The sequence below is a fragment of the Neovison vison genome, chromosome X (assembly GCF_020171115.1).
Source record: "Neovison vison isolate M4711 chromosome X, ASM_NN_V1, whole genome shotgun sequence".
NCBI classification, from domain to species: Eukaryota; Metazoa; Chordata; class Mammalia; order Carnivora; family Mustelidae; genus Neogale; species Neogale vison.
Genome location: NC_058105.1, coordinates 14,175,965 through 14,194,113, shown reverse-complemented (window position 1 = coordinate 14,194,113; position 18,149 = coordinate 14,175,965). Strand labels below are relative to the sequence as shown.

The following is an 18,149-nucleotide window of genomic DNA, read 5'->3' as shown; positions in this document are numbered from 1 at the left end:
CAGTGGAGAGGCATCCTTCCAGGAGAAATGTCAATGTCTAAATACAAATTTAGGTATTCCGCATTAGAGCCACACCCATCAAAGAGTTCCTTGTCTATAAATTCTTCGTCTCAGAGTTGAGAAGTTATCAGCTGCTTTGTTCCTGTTGCAAATCAGGTGACACAGCCGCTTCCCAAAGGGTGAAATTTGCATCTGATGTGGTGGTCTTTATTTTATTTTGGGTCTTAAGGTTTTTCATCAAAGGAACTCTATAGAGGGAATAAGGCTATTGGAAATGATTTCACATGATTAGTTGGGACTCATTACTTGGGACTCATTACTCCTCTGAGCAATTTCTTTAGGGCTCATCCGTGATTTTGGGGGGAAGTTTTAGTTTTGAAGCAAAGTACCCACATCTTAGAATCCACATGTCTTCCCTCACCTCTACCCCAAATCTCTAGACTATTCTGTTGGAATTCTATATTTTCTAAGAATCTACCACTAAGCTAGGAGAGTTCAGTATTCTTGAAAATTCCTTTGGAATAATCCAGTTGTTTGCGCTGTCACTATAGTTAGCTTACCAGAGAACAAACAAATCGTGGTATTATTTGTAAAGTGATTAAGTGTGTCATTGCCTAAAGCAGCAGCCACACACAAAACAGAAAGCACTCACAAGAACTAAATTAATCTTTATTTAAATAACTGAGTATGAAATGATCCTCAAAGTGACAAAACAGAAAAGAAAAATCTTGAACATAACTTCAAATTTCCCTAAGCTTGGGACAATGGTGTTGCCTGTTTTTAATAAAATATAAAGCTTGAAAAATCTCACTGAAAAATTCAAAAGCCTTCTTTTGACATCAAATACCTCTTAAGAAACAGTGTTTGGAGGATTTTGGTGTAAATGAATTGCAAACATGTGGATTGAATTTCCCACAAAATATACACAGTTCAAAAATTAAGTGAGAAAGTGTTTCAGAGGAATGTGCTTTGAGTTTTCTTAACTAAAACGATGGTATAATTAGTGAAATCCTTAAGAGGTCACAAATACAGTGAGTTGGTTTGTGTCTAATTCTACACTTCAGAATCAGGTATACCCTTCCATTTACTTACTGCATGAGCTTGGACAGGGTCTTTTTACTTTCATGAGCTTCAATTAACTCCAGGAGATGAGCTATACAGAGTTAGTTAATACTTAACTCACCTTGTCATATGGATTCAATAAAAGTGGCTTATTCGTGTATACCATTTGTTAGGTGTGTATGTATGTGGATTCGTGAGTGTTGTTATGAGTCTGTAAGTATTATTGTTGTATGTGCATTATGTGTGTGAGTGTGCATGTGGGTGTGAGTGAATATGTGTGTGTGTGTGTGTGTATGAGCCTCTGTGTAGGTGGTGGGTGATTGTGCATTCTTGTGGAAATGTGTGTGAGTGTAAGTGTGAGTGTAAGGGTATGTGCCTATGGGGTGCCTGGGTGGCTTAGTGGGTTGGGCCTCTGCCTTCGGCTCAGGTCATAATCTCAGGGTCATGGGATCGAGCCCCTGCATCAGGCTCTCTGCTCAGCGAGGAGTCTGCTTCTCCTTCTGCCTCTGCCTGCCTCTCTGCCCACTTGTGACCTCTGTCTATCGAATAAATAAATAAAATCTTTTTTAAAAAAAAGAGTATGTGCCTGCATGTGTATGCAGATCTAGGTATCTGTGTGTTAGATGCCTCTTTTCTCCCTGGAAGTGACAGATTGTGGATTAAAAATCAGTGTAACAGCGCGTACAGTCATGCTAACTGGGCTCTATGTTGGAGTTTTACCCAGTGCTGATTTGTCAGTTTGTTAGTGGAAAGGAATCAGTTCATTAAGTTCTGAATTTCCAGAAAGCTGACATTTAGTGAATTCATTTCTGATGCACTTGGTACATTTGTCACTTTAAAAATGAGAGGGCTAGGATCGTCTGGGTGGCTCGGTGGGTTAAGCGGCTGCTTCGGCTCAGGTCATGATCCCAGGGTCCTGGGATCGAGCCCCGCACTGGGCTCCAGTCCCACATTGGGTCCTTGCTCAGCAGGAAGACTGCTGCGCCCTCTCCCTCTGCCCCTCCTGTGCTCATTCTCTCTCCCCCTCTCTTTCTTTTCTCTCTCAAATAAAGAAATAAAATCTTTTAATAAATGAGAGGGTTATCAGCTGCTGTATAAAGTCATTTTATATCTTATGATGAAAAGTTTCTATAAGTTTTTCATTAGAATAAATGTGGTTTAACAAAGCAGAATTGCTCATTATATTACACTTGTGCTCTTGTCTTGTAGGGCGCCAAAGTTACTTAGAAAAATGAGGCCGCCCACAAATTTGTCTTGGTTGGCAACTAATCCCCTGTTGTCCGTGAGAACTTTCTGGACTGGAGATGGTCTTCTCTAGTGGTCACTACCAGCCTTTGAGGCGTCCTAGCCCAAGACTGCACCCAGAGACCTCCTCCGTTATGCAGAGCCCAGCAAGGAATGTGCTCCCTGATCTCTTCGGAAGAGTGTTCCCTTGCCAGAAGCCATAGGTGTTTTGCAGCTCCGCAACTGCTGGCCGGTCTCCTCTAGCACACTTGCCATGCTGGGGAGCTTGCTCCATGGCTCCTGTCGCCCAGGCGCATGGTCTTCCCGGCTCTCCCAGGACCCTGTTCTGTGGAGAGGATCATGGCCACTGTCGTAGGACAGGGCCTCTCCACTGGTGAGGGTTATACATCAAGCACACAGTTCAAAGGTGGTCCCAGTTCTTCAGCTGCCTGCTTTGCCTTGACCCGAGTGCTCAGCTAGGGGACTAGCTCGGGAGGACGAGGGAGGACTGCCTAACCCTTTTGAGAGTTTTACCCAGCCAACAGGTATTGTTGGTTCAGTAGTATGTGCTGGGGGCTGTTTTGGTGCCACTGCTGGGTCTTCTCAGAGGGGTCTTCTCCCCTCTGGCGTGATCAGCTCTGCGCACTCCTACTCTTGTTCTTTCGAGGGAACTGGTTTGGGTCTGCTGATCTGGAGTTGCAGTCACTTTCTGCTTCCCCAGCCTCTGCGGCAGGGATCACAGCTCCTGAAATCTACAGGCTGTCTCCCCAGAGGACTTTCTCTCCATCTCCTCTCTGTGTGCCGAGGCCGTCTCTTTGTTCCCGGCTCAGTGGCTCCTGAACACAAAGATGCACCTAAGAGCAGGGGTTAACACAGCATCCTCTCCTCTGGCGCTCCCTCTCGTCCAACTCTTGACCTCCTTGATTAGGTCTCAATCTGCTTCTGGGAGGTACTGGAACTAATTATGCAGATTAAGAGCTTGCACGCAAATTCAAATAATCACCATGAGTTAGAGTAATAGGAAATTCAAGTGGGTTTTAGTACAGGTCAGAGCCTTTACATTAAGCTCCCTACACCCTGTCCATATTCTTTGTTGTTCAAAAAAAATTGTGTCAAATATCTCTCGCATTTGTGATAACGTAGCTAGGATTCGGTCCTTTTTTCATAATGAAGAGATTTCGGTTATAGCGAAAATTGGCCTGTGACATTTTGACAGCCTTGTCCTATGATTGGCCTGTAAGTCAATTCAGTTTTTATTTCCATCTCCATCCATCGGTAGCCTTTATGAAAGAAGGGAAAATAACGTTCAAGCTGTATAGCTCTTGTAGCAATGTGTCAAGTTACATGGAGATCATAAAAGAATGGTCATTGCTGAGTTGGCACAGACTTTGAGAGATTCTCTCTGACGAGCTTTGCCAGCACTTAAGGCAAGTGCACTTCTGGGCTTATGTACCAGTTCTGCTGCTTAATAGCTGTGTGACCTTGGGTATTGACTTAACTTCTCTGAACCTTAGTTTCTTCATTGGTAAAATTGTTTAGTTACACACAGGGTTGTGTTGCTAGTAATAGTGGTATCTTACGTTTAGTCAGCCTTTAAATAACAGGCACTGTGCTGAATTACTGTGTAGGCATTATCTCATTTCATAACATTATCTCATGCTCATAACAGCCCTTGAAGCATGTATTATAAGACCCTGAATCTACACGTGAGAAAATGAGGCTTATGAAAATGGAATTATTTGCCCAAAGTCAACTAGCTGCTAAGTAGTAGAGTTGAGACCTGAACCCAGATGATGGCATGAAGATCCCCAAAGCACTTATGTGTGTCCATAAGGACCGAATGAGAGAAAATTGAGAGGCAATAATAAATAACAACGCATTGTTTGATCATTTATTACCATTAGAGCTACGACCAATACCCTGCGGTAATCATGATCAATTTTTTATTTTTGATTCGTTTTTAGTTTTATTTTTCTTAAGCTCCTTAAAGCTGTAGATTCTGAAAGCATAAAAGGAGTTATGGAAGGGCTATGAAATGTGACAGTACAAAGCCAAGACCCCGATACCACTGATTCTGTGATTTATGATCCCCTTCTGTGTTCTCAAATGATAGAAGACACTGCCCATTCACTGCTGTTTTGAGGGGGACCTGATACAGAGGGAATCTGTTTTCTCCCATTTGAGAACCACAGTGAGCTGTTCTTCTGACTATTTGATGTTTTCCTTTAATTTGAGTGATTCTTGGCTCTCTTTCGAATCCTGTTCCCAAGGAGTCTACAATTATCCCCAAGATGGTCATGAACTTATGAAAAAAATACAAGTAATATTTATTTTAAAAGAAAAGCTTATGGGCTTGTTAAAAGGTAGACGAGAAGTTAAAAAAATCAAACAAGTTCCACTAAAGTCTCCTGGTTAAGAGCACAAGCCTGCTATGTAAGCCTCTACCCTTATACTTACTAGTCGTGTGACCCTGGGCAAGGTACCTGATGCCATTAAGTCTAAGATGTCATCAGTTCTGGGACACATCATTATTTTATATGCCAATAAAAAAGAAATTTCTTTTTTTTTAAACATCACAAATAAGATTTTTTATTTGTCACCATTAAATTTCTCCATTTTAAGCAGATTCTTGGACTGGTGGCTTATATCCATCAGTTTGTTCAACTTTAGCCCTGGTCTCATCCCCAGTAGCTTTTCTAGAACTACTACCTTCACCATGAAGCTCCATGAGCTTTCCCAATTCAAACTTGGGCTTCTTCAGCATTTTTACTTTTTTTTTTTTAAAGATTTTATTTATTTATTTGACAGACAGAAATCCCAAGTGGGCAGAGAGGCAGGCAGAGAGAGGGGAAGCAGGCTCCCTGCTGAGCAGAGAGCCCAATGCGGGGCTCCATCCCAGGACCCTGAGATCATGACCTGAGCTGAAGGCAGAGGCTTAACCCCCTGAGCCACCCAGGCACCCCCAGCATTTTTACTTTTCTAATGAAGACATCATGGAGTGGATAAATGGACTGACAAGCTTTCTCTATATCTTTTCCAGTGCTGTCTGGAATCAATTTATTGACCATTTCTTTCAAGTCATTTGTCTGAACCTCTTGGGTCATGATCTCCATCATCTTTTTCAAAATTTGGAGGACCTGTTGGTCCTGAGCATAAGAGGTCTTCCAAATCTGATTATCGCTTTTTTTAGTATAACCAATATAGAACAGACGAAGCAAATAACCATCGGTAGTCTTGACATAAATGTGAGCTTCGGTCATGGTCTGCCACTTTTTGACCATGTTACACATCTTGTCACCGGCAAGATGCATGCCATGGAAATTAGGCAGTTTTTGCCCTGAATATCCTCAGTAATTAACTTGAATTTTCTAAATGCAACTTCATCATTCTGCAGATCAGCAAGGCTCATTTCAAAAATGCGACCCTTGAGGCCATCAGATGAGATCTTAGTTCCTTGAGATCTTGTGACTAATGTTTTTCCAATATTTCTTACATTGAACATAGCTGGCGCTTTCACCAATCTTTCTTAGAAAATGGATCAACCACTTTCTTCTTGGCTCCCCTTTTGCCACCTTTCGTAAGGCACTTGTTCTTGCCCACCGCCATGGTGCTGCTCAGGGAACCCAACCAATAAAAAAGAAAGTTCTAATGAAACAGTGACATAATCCCATAGCAAAAGTGCTGCGCAGTGTGCGTTTGCTGTTACTGTATGCCTTGAGTTTCTTGCATTTTTGGGTGGAGGGATCTGACAGTTTCTCTTGCCTTCTGTTGCTTAGTTTGGCAATCCTTTTGGATATAGTGGTAACAAAATATAACCAAGTTTTCTTTTCGTGGGCATCTTTCTTCCATAGGTCCTATAAATCACTTAATTGTCACTGTGCAAGAGAATCAGGAATTGTATACATTCCTCTGGTGATACATGTATTTGTTTTACTGATATCCAGTGGCCTCCCTGCTGTCCTGCTTCCAGCACTTTCAGCCTACACAGTACCTTTTCTTGGCAATGTCAATTCAGAACCAACAGTCTTGAAAACATTAAAAATGTCAATAAAACTCACCATGTTAAGTACTAACATTATCCATAAATTCAAGTGAATTGACAGTCATATCAACAAGTATGACCAAGTATACACACGCACGGGTAATAGCTACCACGCCAGGCTATTGTCTGAGCAACAGTGATTGTAAGACACCACTGATTACAAGGTGCATCCTGATTTCAGGAATGTGAAGTGTGTTCTTAAATGAAATACAGTCCCTAGGCATTCTCAGCCTGTTTCCTTATTTGAAAAAATGAAAGTAGTAAGTAACAGTATTTGCTTTAAGGGATAGCATGAAGATACAGTTAAAATCCTTTAGTACAATGTTGGGCACACAGTAAGTATTCAGAGGAATTAGGGGGAAAAAAAACAGCTGCCATAGTGAGTATCACTGTGAAAACCAGGCATAGGTCAGAAGATTAAAGGACAGCTAGAAATGTCTTAGCCAAATACTAGTGACGTTGTAGAGATGAAACTTTAAAACATGTTTACTGACAGAGGCCATGACTTCATAATGGCACAGTGGTAAATCGTAAAGAGGACTCATTGGTTTCTTTTAAACTGTTTAACTGGTTGTTTGATTGATTTTTTAAAAAAAGATTTTATTTATTTATTTGACAGAGAGAGATCACAAGTAGGCAGAGAGAGGGAGAAGCAGGTTCCCTGCTGAGCAGAGAGCCCGATGCGGGGCTCCGTCCCAGGAACCTGAGATCATGACCTGAGCAGAAGGCAGACGCTTAATCCACTGAGCCACGCAGGCACCTCTGGTTGTCTTAATGACAGCAAAAAGTAACCTTAACTTATCTCTAATGGAGTACTTTAAGATCTCGAAATATCCAGTTTACTAAAACCCCACATTTGACCCTCTGTGCATTTTTCCTCATTTAGAATCTTTTATATATTGTAAAATGGTACAATAGCTATGAAGACCAGTATGGAGGTTTCTCAAAAAAATTAAAAATAGAACTCTGACATGATCCAGCAACCCCATTTCTGGGTACTTATACAAAGAAAATGAACTCTGGATCTCAGAGAGATACCTGTACTCTCATGGTCATTGCAGCATTATTCACAATAGCCAAAATATGGAAACAGCCTAAGTATACGTAGATAAATGAATGGATAAAGAAAATGTGTGTGTGTGTGTGAGTGTGTGAGTGTGTGAGTGTGTGTGTGTTTGTATAGAATGGAATATTGTTCAACCATAAAAAAGGAGATCCTCTCCCTGTGACAACATAGATGGACCTGGAGGGCATTATACTGGGTGAAATAAGTGAGACAGAGAAAGAGAAATGCTGTATGATCTTGCTACGTGTGGGATCCGAACACATCGAACTCATAGAAACTGGGGAGAGAGTGGTGGTTGTGAGGGGCTGAGGGCTGGGGAAGTGGGGAAAGCTTGCTCAAGAGGTACAAACTCAGTTATAAGAAGTTACAAATTCTGGGGATGAAATACACAACATGGGGACAGTAGTTAACAATACCGTATTGCAGCCGTGAAAGTCTCTAGGAGAGTAATGCCTAAAATTCTCACTGTAACAACAAGGTGGTAGTTATGTGTGGTGAAGGCTGTGCTAACTAATCTTTTGGGAAACATTGCAATATGTATGTGTATCAAGCCATCACATTGTATATGTTAAGTTCGCACAATATTCTGTGTCAGTGATATCTCAGTAAAGCTGAGGAAAAAGCAGCGGCTCACTCATTACATGCCACATTGCGGACAGATGCTGGGAACATGATATTAAGAAGAAAGGGTTGGGGGCACCTGGGTGGCTCAGGGGGTTAAGCCGCTGCCTTCGGCTCAGGTCATGATCTCGGGGTCCTGGGATCGAGTCCCGCATCGGGCTCTCTGCTCGGCAGGGAGCCTGCTTCCCTCTCTCTCTCTCTGCCTGCCTCTCCATCTACTTGGGATTTCTCTCTGTCAAATAAGTAAATAAAATCTTTTTTAAAAGAAGGAAGAAGAAAGGGTTGCAGGAGAGCACATTAAATTATTATTTCATTTTATAGAGTTCAAACCATGGAAAACTCAACAATATGTTGTTAAGGGATACAAACGCATATAGTAAATACTATAAGGAAAAGCCAGTAGGAGGTAAGCACAAGAATCAGGTCAGTCTTCTTACCTCTGGGTGCAGAGACAAGGCCATAGATTCAGGAAGGCACTAATGGGCTTTCCAGTGTAACGGTAATTATTTTTTAAATCTAGGGTACTGTATATATTATTTTTACACACTCTATCGTATGTGATTTAGTAAAAACCCAACTTGTTTTTCCTTTTCTAGATTCACTGTTTTCTCCTCTCCATCAATAGTAAGTTAGTAGAAAAACCTGTTAACACTCCTCTTGATATACCATCTTAATGAGGGTGAAGAGGGAAATGTTTTCAAGCAAGATCACCTCCAATGCCCTGGAGTGGACGGCTCGGGCCAAGAGTGTAGGAAGTAGGGTAAGAGCGAGTGTATTGGGAATATAAACAAACCGACTTACAGAATCCAGTTGTTTTCTCAGGTAATTGTCGATAGTTCAAAACACATTTTTGTTCAACAGCTTTTAAGAGCTGCAAACAGACTTACTGGCAGATTTTCTGATCTATTATGGCAATGGAAACCATCTGATGCCTGTTTTCAAACGTGTTTGCAGACGGCCAGAACTTATGACTCAATTAATAAAACAAACGTGTCTATGAACTTAATGTAATCCTTTTGACCTTAATAAAGTCTTAAATCCTGAGTAAATCTGTTTTAAGATTGAAAAATGTACACAAAAGTGAAACACGCCATACACTTGCTCTAGAGTTTATGACCCTTGCCTCCTGCCACAGCTCCCTAGCTAACTTAGTGCCATTTAAAGTGCTTCCCTTGCTGGTAGCAAATTATAAATCCATATCTCTGTAAGACGCTCTCATCAGCCCACAGGCTTGTGCACAAGTACATACAAATACGCACGCACGCGCGTGCGCACACACACACACACACACACACACCCCACACACAGTTTTCTCTCAGCATTGATTTGGTTGGCAGGTTGAAAAATGACCAGGGACTTTCTGTTCTAATTCTAAATATCATTGTTTGTAATGATAATATGCTTTTCATTTTCCTGGATTTTCCGCTATGAAAATGCTAGACACATTACAATAAAATATATTCTTATGCAAATAATCCAAATAGGGTTGTTTTTTTTTTTTTTAACCCCCAGAAGAATGTCTGAAAGAGCGTCCTGTCAAAAGCAAAATAATAAAGTTCCTCAATAGGCCACTATTCTTTATCTGAGCTGTTAAGTCTCGAAGTTATTATATTATTACTGAATTGAAGGAATAATAAAATAATACTGGAGAGTCAGCCCCTAACCCCTCCCCATACACAGCAATTACAACTCCAGCTGAAAATGACTGAAATTTTATCACATCAAAGAAGACACCAGCCAGCCATGGCTGCATGAAAGCCTTTCTGGAGTTTTGAGTTCGATTCAAACAAGGGAGCTGTTTGGCATATTCTTCTATTGTTTCCGAGGCCCCTGTCAATCAGCACAGCAGTCAGTGAGGAGGTCTCCTGCCTGCTCCCGCGGCCAACAGGCAAGCCCGCTTGCCTCTTTCCACCTGGCTGGTGAGCATAGCCGCCTTCCAACCTAGCTGGTTCTCTAATCTATTTTTATTATGAGAGGAAAGTCCAGTCGGTAGATTTGGTCATGGCTGAAATTAAACTTGGATGCTTTAATGTCATTAGAACATTTGGTTGTCAACCAAATCACGCCTTCCATTATCTGTATTCAAGCCCGCTTTGAATAATTACGTTAGTGAAGAAAGGAGGAGGGGCCGCCGAACCGGCAAGAAGAAATGCAGGGGGGCACCTGGGTGGCTCAGTGGGTTAAAGCCTCTGCCTTCGGCTCGGGTCATGATCCCAGGGTCCTGGGATCGAGCCCCGCATCGGGCTCTCTGCTCAGCGGGGAGCCTGCTTCTCTCTCTCTCTCTCTCTGCCTGCCTCTCTGCTTACTTGTGATCTCTGCCTGTCAAATAAATAAATAAAATCTTTAAAAAAAAAAAAAAAGAAGGAAATGCAGGTCTGTCCTCCCCATGAGTCCGGCGCTGTTCTCAGGATGCTTTGCAAGAACCTTGAGGATCCTGGCTTCACTCTGGGATGTGGCAGTAGTTTTGTCTTAGAGGGAAGCTTAATCATTTCTTCTACAGGCCAGTATAACAGGGTTGAAATGGAAACATTTGTAAATGTTACCATATGTAACATTTGGTATCACCTAAAACTTACGTCGTCTTGCTCTGGCATCTCCAGTCTTGTTGATGATGGAAAACTTAAACTTACACGAAGGCAACCGAGTTCCTCATCTAAAGCTCTCTTTTGGGTAGTCATCCCCCTCTCTCAGGACTGCATCAAGGGGTTTTTCCGTATCCTTTTCCCCACATTGATGTCTGTGTGCAGGGGAGGGCCCATGTCTGATGGCAGCAGAGGTGGGACAGAAGGAACTTAGGGGTTTTTTTCAGGAATATTCTGCATCCTTCTGAGTCATGTAGCATCCAGTGCTAATGCCTGCTGTAGTGTGGCTGTCTCCCTGGATTATCCACTGGGATCATTGAGGGCCCCTTTGATCTTGAGTTCTCTGAACCTCCTTGTCCTGCGCCAGACTTGTGCTGGCTCATTAGTTCTCTCATTGTCTCCCATCCCCCGCCACTTGCAGGCTTCGGACCACTGGAATTGTTCTTAGAATCATCTGCCGTCTCTCCTGCTGATACTGCCACACTTAGTGTTCCTAGAATATCATAATTACTCTTTCTGTATTAGACGTGGCCATGAAAGTAGACCACCACGAGGATGTTCAAGATTCTTTCAATATATTTAGGGTTCCTTTTGTTTGACCTACTTAGGGATGAGGCATCTTCTCCCTCCTTTTAGCTGCCCAAAATGTATGACCCTCGCCACCAGCTCCTCCTCTCGGCACAGGAAGGATTTTCTCCTTCCTCGGTGGCAATTCCATTATGTGACATATCCTTCATACTCTTTTACACTGTGGTTAATAATAAGTCTCTGTTCTCAGAGCCCTAAGTTTAACTCTTGCTATACAATGGAATTTAAAAGGAGATTTAGAAACCCTCCAGTGAACCTGGCTTTCCAGCTCATTGTCTTCCTAAGGACTTAGTAGAATTGAGTTTGAGATCCAAGCTGAGCAAAGACTTGTTTGTTCTAGGTTGTACTAGAAGCCCCCATCTCCACCCCCACCTCGTCCTACCACATCCATCTAATGGGTGAGAAGCCACAGGAAGATATTTATGAAGAATAAAACATATATCACTTCAACATTTCATAAATATTATCTCCATTATGTAAATATCTTTCTTTTCAACTGTTGACCACCATTTATTTTATTTTATTTTAAGATTTTTATTTATTTGACAGAGAGAGAGAGAAAGAGAGAGAGCACAAGCAGAAGGAGGGTCAGAGGGAGAAGAAGCAGACTCCCCACTGAGTAGGGAGCCCAATGCAGGACTCAGTCCCAGGACCCTGGAATCACAGCCCAAGCCAAAGGCAGACGCTTAACCGACTGAGCCACCCAGGTGCCCCTATTGACCCCCTTTTATAGCATAATTTTGGTGCACTAGGCTGTCTGCTGGGGAGCCGGCAGTCTCAGTGTTAGGCATGAGACACCCAGTACAGAGAGTGAAGGAGAAAACAAGTCTCCGGTGCCAAATAAAGTTTTTCAAATTGAAGAGGAAGATTCAGAGTGTCTTGGAATTCGTGGGTCCCTTGTGAAAGCGATTGAGAGTATGTGCTACCTCAAAATACTGGTGCAGTAAATGATGCAGTTGTGTTCGAAAAGGCATTGGAAGTTCATTGGGAGCAGCACATTGACGTGTTTGTGTGAGTGGGTAGGGCTGACACTTGCACTGGGCAGAGATGCCTAGACTCACATTTGTTGTTAATTTCTTCTGAGTTGGTACTATCGTGGACAGTCTAGAACCAAACCAGCTGTGTCTGAGAGGTAAGGAATGTAACCATTTTATACTTAGCAAACATTTTTGAATTTGCTACATTTCAGGGTTCATGGCCTTCCAACATTATTTATCTCTGCAGTCAATAAATCTTTCTTTATTTTACAGTTAGAAATCGAGACCCAGGGAGGGAAAAATGATTTTCTGAGGATACATCTCAACTCATTACTGTGTATTCTGTGGTATTTCTGTGCTGTAATCCTCAAATTTTAATTACAAAATAAGTATCTACATAAAACATTTGTGCTTCAGTCACAGTATCATGAGGTCATCATACTTCCCACTTGGAGTTCATCTTTTCAGAGCCTGAAAGAAGCTGGAGAGAGCATAAATTTTAGATCAAATATGGTGGAAATAGAAAAGCAAGGAAAGTATGGGGAAACATTCAAATAATTTTGAGATTAGTTTTCAGCGTTGGGGGATTCTGAAGTTAATTAATATTTTTATATCCACCTAGATGGCACCTTAAATTGAAAAACTACTTCATTGTGAGCTGTGAGATCTTGGTCTTAGGCCCTATACCACCATAAAATAGATTGGTTGACCTGAAAAAGTCAGCCAACTATTCTAGACTTCCAGTTTCCTTATGGATAAAAATGAGAGCATTTAACTAGATAATCTCTATGTTTTCCTCTACTCTTCAGTGAGTCTATGTGAATTCCACACTCCACAGATCTATCATGTCTCTCCAATTCTCAGATCCAATCAATCACCATGTTCTGCTGACTCTGCCCTAAATATTACTTGACTTTATCCATGCCCTTCCATCCCAGCTGTCATTCCCCTTGTTGAGAGCCTCAGTATCTTTCATCAGCCTCCTAACCAGTTTCCTGGACTCCTTCCATTATCTCCTCTTTAATGGTGTCAGGGTGATTTCATTATCTTTTCTTTAATGGTACCAGGGTGATTTTTCTAAAACACTAATTTGATCATACGAGTCTCTTGGTTATAGCTCTTTTGCGGTTGCTTCCTTGCCGTAGCATAAAGCATGGCTTGCGTGTTCTGGCTCCCCACTTCTTTCTGCCCTTTTCATTTTCAGTGATTACGCCAATCTGTTCATGTCACTCCCATGCTTCAGAAGTGCAAGAGTTGTGTCAATATCCCTAGTCTCTAGTCCAGGGCCTGGCGTGCCGTAAGTGCTCCGTAGAAGTCCGTGGACTGTATTGAGTGAATTCAGTTATCAACTTGGCCCTACAATGGCTGTCATGGCAATCGCTCACTCTCGGGCTCTCCATCCACAGCCCCAAGTATGGGTTAGGTTGCGTCCTCTGTGCTTCCTCAGCCTCCTCTGCTGACCCCCGTGGCAGCACTTATCATGCTGCATGATCACTGCCAGCTTGCCCGCTTGTCTGCTCCCGTGGACAGCGAGCAACTTGTTGGGGGGTGGGATTCAGGTCTTGGTTGCTAGTTTTTTCCCAATCCTAGCACGTGGCAGGTCCCCAACAACTAAAGGACTGAATAAATGAATGAATGAAAGAATGGCACAAAAAGAGGATGCGATGATATTAATAAACACCTTTTTACATCACGCTGGCTTCTACTTCTGCCAAAATGGGAGGTTAAAGCCCATATTTGAAGAAGAATGAGACTTTACCCTAGTAGCAAATGTCCAGAAGAATGGGTTCTTTTGCTCTTAGAACTCTGACTTCAGCCCACTGAGGTGCTGGTGGAAGAGGCAAGTATTGACTACCTGGGAGACATCATCCTCAGGATGGGGACAGGAAACAGCACTCCTTAGGAGTAGGAAACAGCTGGAACTGTAGGAATGGTGCAGGAACCTTGGAAAAAGACAAATAATGAGAAACCATCAAGCAGCAAAAGCGGAGAACCAGTTTCCATTGTGTGATTGTGTTGGTTTTTGAAAACGAGAAGGTATTTATTTTACATGTTATGGTAATTAAACAAACAAAAACCTATATGACCAAAAAGTGAAGATTGATACATGCGTTCAATGAGAGCAGGGAAAATTACACTCACGGAGGAAAAGATTCCATATGTTCTCCAATACCTAGGCACAACTGGGTGCCGCTTTAATGACTTTCCAAATGCACCCCGTTGCTCTTAGGTATTGAAGAACATATGGCACGTTTCCCCTTTAACTGTGAATTTCCTTGCTTTTGTCAGTTGGTGTCTCAAGCTTAATGTATTTTAATGCAGCTTTTGTGGGTGTGAATACAGTCCGAAGTTGTTATTAAAGAGGCCATGTTAATAGTATACGCAGATGTTATCTCTTAGTCTTCCCCAAATATGCTGTGAAAATCTACATACACGGGTCTAACTTTGAAATTGTTAATAAAGGCCCTTCGAGAGTTTCCAAACCGTTCTTCTCGGCTCCAAACTTAGCATGGATGATAAATGACCATTTAGTTGCCAATATAGCACAATATTTCAATTTCCTGCCTTCCCAAAGGTATTTGAAAGGTTGTACGAAGTTCATACTCACAGTATGTGTTGTCTACAACACCGTGATCTCCGACTGGCTAACCTTAACCAAAACCTTTTCAATTAACTGAACACATTCCTGGAGAAAACCAGCCCACTCTAGGTTCTGTATAAATATGTCTTTATTGATTTTCTTGGCAAAGACTCCCTAAATTATGGTGAAATCTGTTCTTTCAGATAAGGTACAAAAGGGAACATTGACCATGTAAGACAAACACTAAACGAACAGAAGGATGATCAGCATTTTATCTACAAGAGGTCACAGACTTAACTGTCTGTATTTTGTTGCAAGCACAGCCTCCGAGAATGTTAATGAAAATCTATAGGAAAGAATTTTTTAAAATCCTCACTCATCGTCCTGCCACCCCCTATAAATCAAATTGTTTTCATTTTTTCCTCATTCCCTTCCAGTCCCTGTCCATATGCGTACATAATTTTTACATAATTATGCTTCCAGTGTAGAAGCAATTTTGTAATCTCCTTTTTTTTTCCTATTTAAGATGATAGCAATTAGAATCTAAGGAAAGCTATATAGCACATTCTTGTGGACAAATAGAGCAGAACCCAGAGTAAAAAACTGAGACTCATGTACCGAGATTTGCCAGACAGCTAAAGGCCAGCGTTTCAAAGTATGGAAAAGTCCCTGACTAGACTAGGTTGGCTCATTATTTGCTTCTGAATCTTCATTGTAAACAATGGAGCCCGAAGAGGGCTCCTCGTGAGTGTTCCCTTATTTGGAGCGCCGGGCTGCCCAGAGGAAGGAGCCCAGTGGACAACTCTATTTGGGACTTAATGTCATCGAAATAAAAGAAACAGGGCTGATCTCTGCTGAACCTCCGTTAGGAAGACGGCAGAACGAGCGTTTCTGAAATGGGTGACTTCTTGGGAAGCTGTCCTTGCTGTTGTCCAAGGACCTTAAACTTGCTGTAGAGAGACCAAACCTGTGAGAGCAAGGCTCCTTTTAAGGGTGGTGAGTAGCGAGCGACAAACGCAACGGTGAGTGTTGCAGGTGGAAATCGTCAGCGCCTACTAGAGTGACAGAATGCCCACGGAAAGATCCATCCGTACATTAATGGGCCGAGCGCTTTTTTAAAAGTACACGGGTAGTGTGTTCCAAGCTGTTATGCATTTCAGTCCAAGCTCTGTTTAGTATTTGACCCAAGCAGCAGTTTACTTGAGGAAGAGTAAGAAATTTCTAGTATTATTTTCACAAAATCCACAATGTTAGAGAAATAAGGGAAATCCAAGTTTGTGGGTTTGCCGAGTCCGTGTCCTTGGACCAGTTTTCTCTGTTTCTCCTCTGTAAGATTTAACAGCGAACAAGCATCAAGAGATGGTGCTTCGTCTCTCTTCAGCTAACTATGGTCTTAGCCAGAATGCGGGCAGAAGCTGTAGTGCTGTGATTTTTACCAGAGTCTGCAATATCAGAGTTGGTCATCTTTGTTTAACAAAGAAATACGTCTCATATGCTCTACAGTTTTTTTCCCATTTTGATCGAAAGTCTAACTGTCCTCCAGACTTAGGAGTCAAGGCTAACTCACGAGACTGTTTTGCTAAAATCATGACAGACTGACATGTACATAAGAATTGGTGAAACTTTCAGAGAAGATGAAATAACCCTGTTTAGGACGTAATACTGCAGAATTCTTACGCTTCCCCTCCCCAAGTAGCCTTAACAACAGAGGAGTGTGAACTCTCTAGGGGCTCTGGAGCAGTCTGTCACACACTTGAAACTACTTTGAAGATTCTGGTTTTCATCTTGAAATATCATAGGTTTTTGCAGACTACTTCAGGATGTGTTCCTGTTTGTTTTGACTTCCCCAACTACTTTACATTGTCAGGCAAATTATGTAACTTTTCCTTCTAGATCTTTAAGGCAAAGAGATGTTCCAGAAAGATGTCATGTTGTTCCATGGTTTATGCTGGTTGTGTGTGCCTGTTGAAAAAGCGTGACGTAGGGCTTTCGAGATTTTATTTTTCAACTCTTCAGAGATGCTTTGGAATTAATTAAATACCAGAGAACATGAAATACCTGGAGCATTTGCCACTGAACTTCACCCAGCCTGCCAGATGACTGATGTAAGATAATGAATGTAAAAATGCACAGACCTTGGTGCTACTTGGGTTAGGTTCTAGCACTTGCTGACTTCCTCCTTTCTACAGAGGTGCACCTCCAGCTTCTCCAACTACCTCACTTGCTCCTGTGAAGTTTTCCTGTTAGAGTTTTAGAATGTGATTTGGAGACAGACCTAGATTAATAATCACACCTCTGTCACTTCATAGCCTTGTCACTTACCTTCTCCAATCCTGTTTTCTCATCTGTAAAGTGGGGAAAATCATATCCATCTCCAAGGGTTGCTGGGGGATTACATGAGATGATGTAAGCATCTAACACATGGAAGATACCTTAATAAGGCTAGTTCCTCTTCCTTTGTACTTCATTCTCTGCTGGGACATCTTGGCTCAATTCTGTAGCTGTTCTTGCTGCTGCGAGCTGGCATTAGCTGGGTCAGGAACGGAGGTCCCCACCGCTAGCATTCTCACTGTGGTCTTTTCTAGGTGTGGGGTATGGGGTTCTTTAAGTGCCACTGACGGCAGCTGGAGATATCTTCACACATTTCATGCGGTAGATAAATAAAGAAATAAAACCCAAGGCAATCTAGGTTAAACGTAGTACCTTTCTCCCCACATTCTAGCACTTAACTGTGTGCCACTGTGAAACTCCCAGGATTCTAGGATTTTCTTTGGTTGATGGATTTGCATATTGAAATATCTAATGCCCCCCATTTCAGGGGATTTGGGTAATTTCTTCTGAAAATAAAGATTATTTGTTTTGGATAGGGATTTAGAGTTTTGATCTTCAGTATTAAAACTAGAATCATGTAATAGTAACAAATAATGACATTGTCCCAGACACTGTTCTCCGTGCCTTACAAATAGTAACTTATTTAATCCTGCCAGCAACCCTGTGAAGAGGGCAGTCTTATTATCATTCTTGCTTTATTGATGAAGAAATTGAGGCACGGAGACGTTAAGTAACTTGCCCAAAGCCACAAAGTGAGTGGGTAGAGGAGCCAGGATTTGAACCCAGGAAGGCTGCACTGCATCCAGAATCTGTTCACATGTACATGCACACATGTGCACATAGAGCCTCTGTGTGTATATATATGTAGTATGTGTGCATATGCTCTGGCTGGCTGTCTAGTTGCCATAATGTCCTATGGGAATGGTCTTTACATTCTCCTGTTTTCTTAGTGGAGCATCTGGTGTCAGACTGTCAGGGTTCAAACCCCAGCTCCACGGTTACTTACTATACCTCAGATTTCTTATTCATAGAATGTGGACATTAATAGTTCTGGCTTTTGTAAGCCAAGATTCTT

General features: G+C 42.0%; 1 pseudogene; it reads right to left on the bottom strand.

The window, feature by feature from the left end:
• Positions 1–4,903: 4,903 nt before the first annotated feature.
• On the bottom strand, positions 4,904–5,892 carry LOC122896485 (annotated as a pseudogene).
• Positions 5,893–18,149: the final 12,257 nt, after the last annotated feature.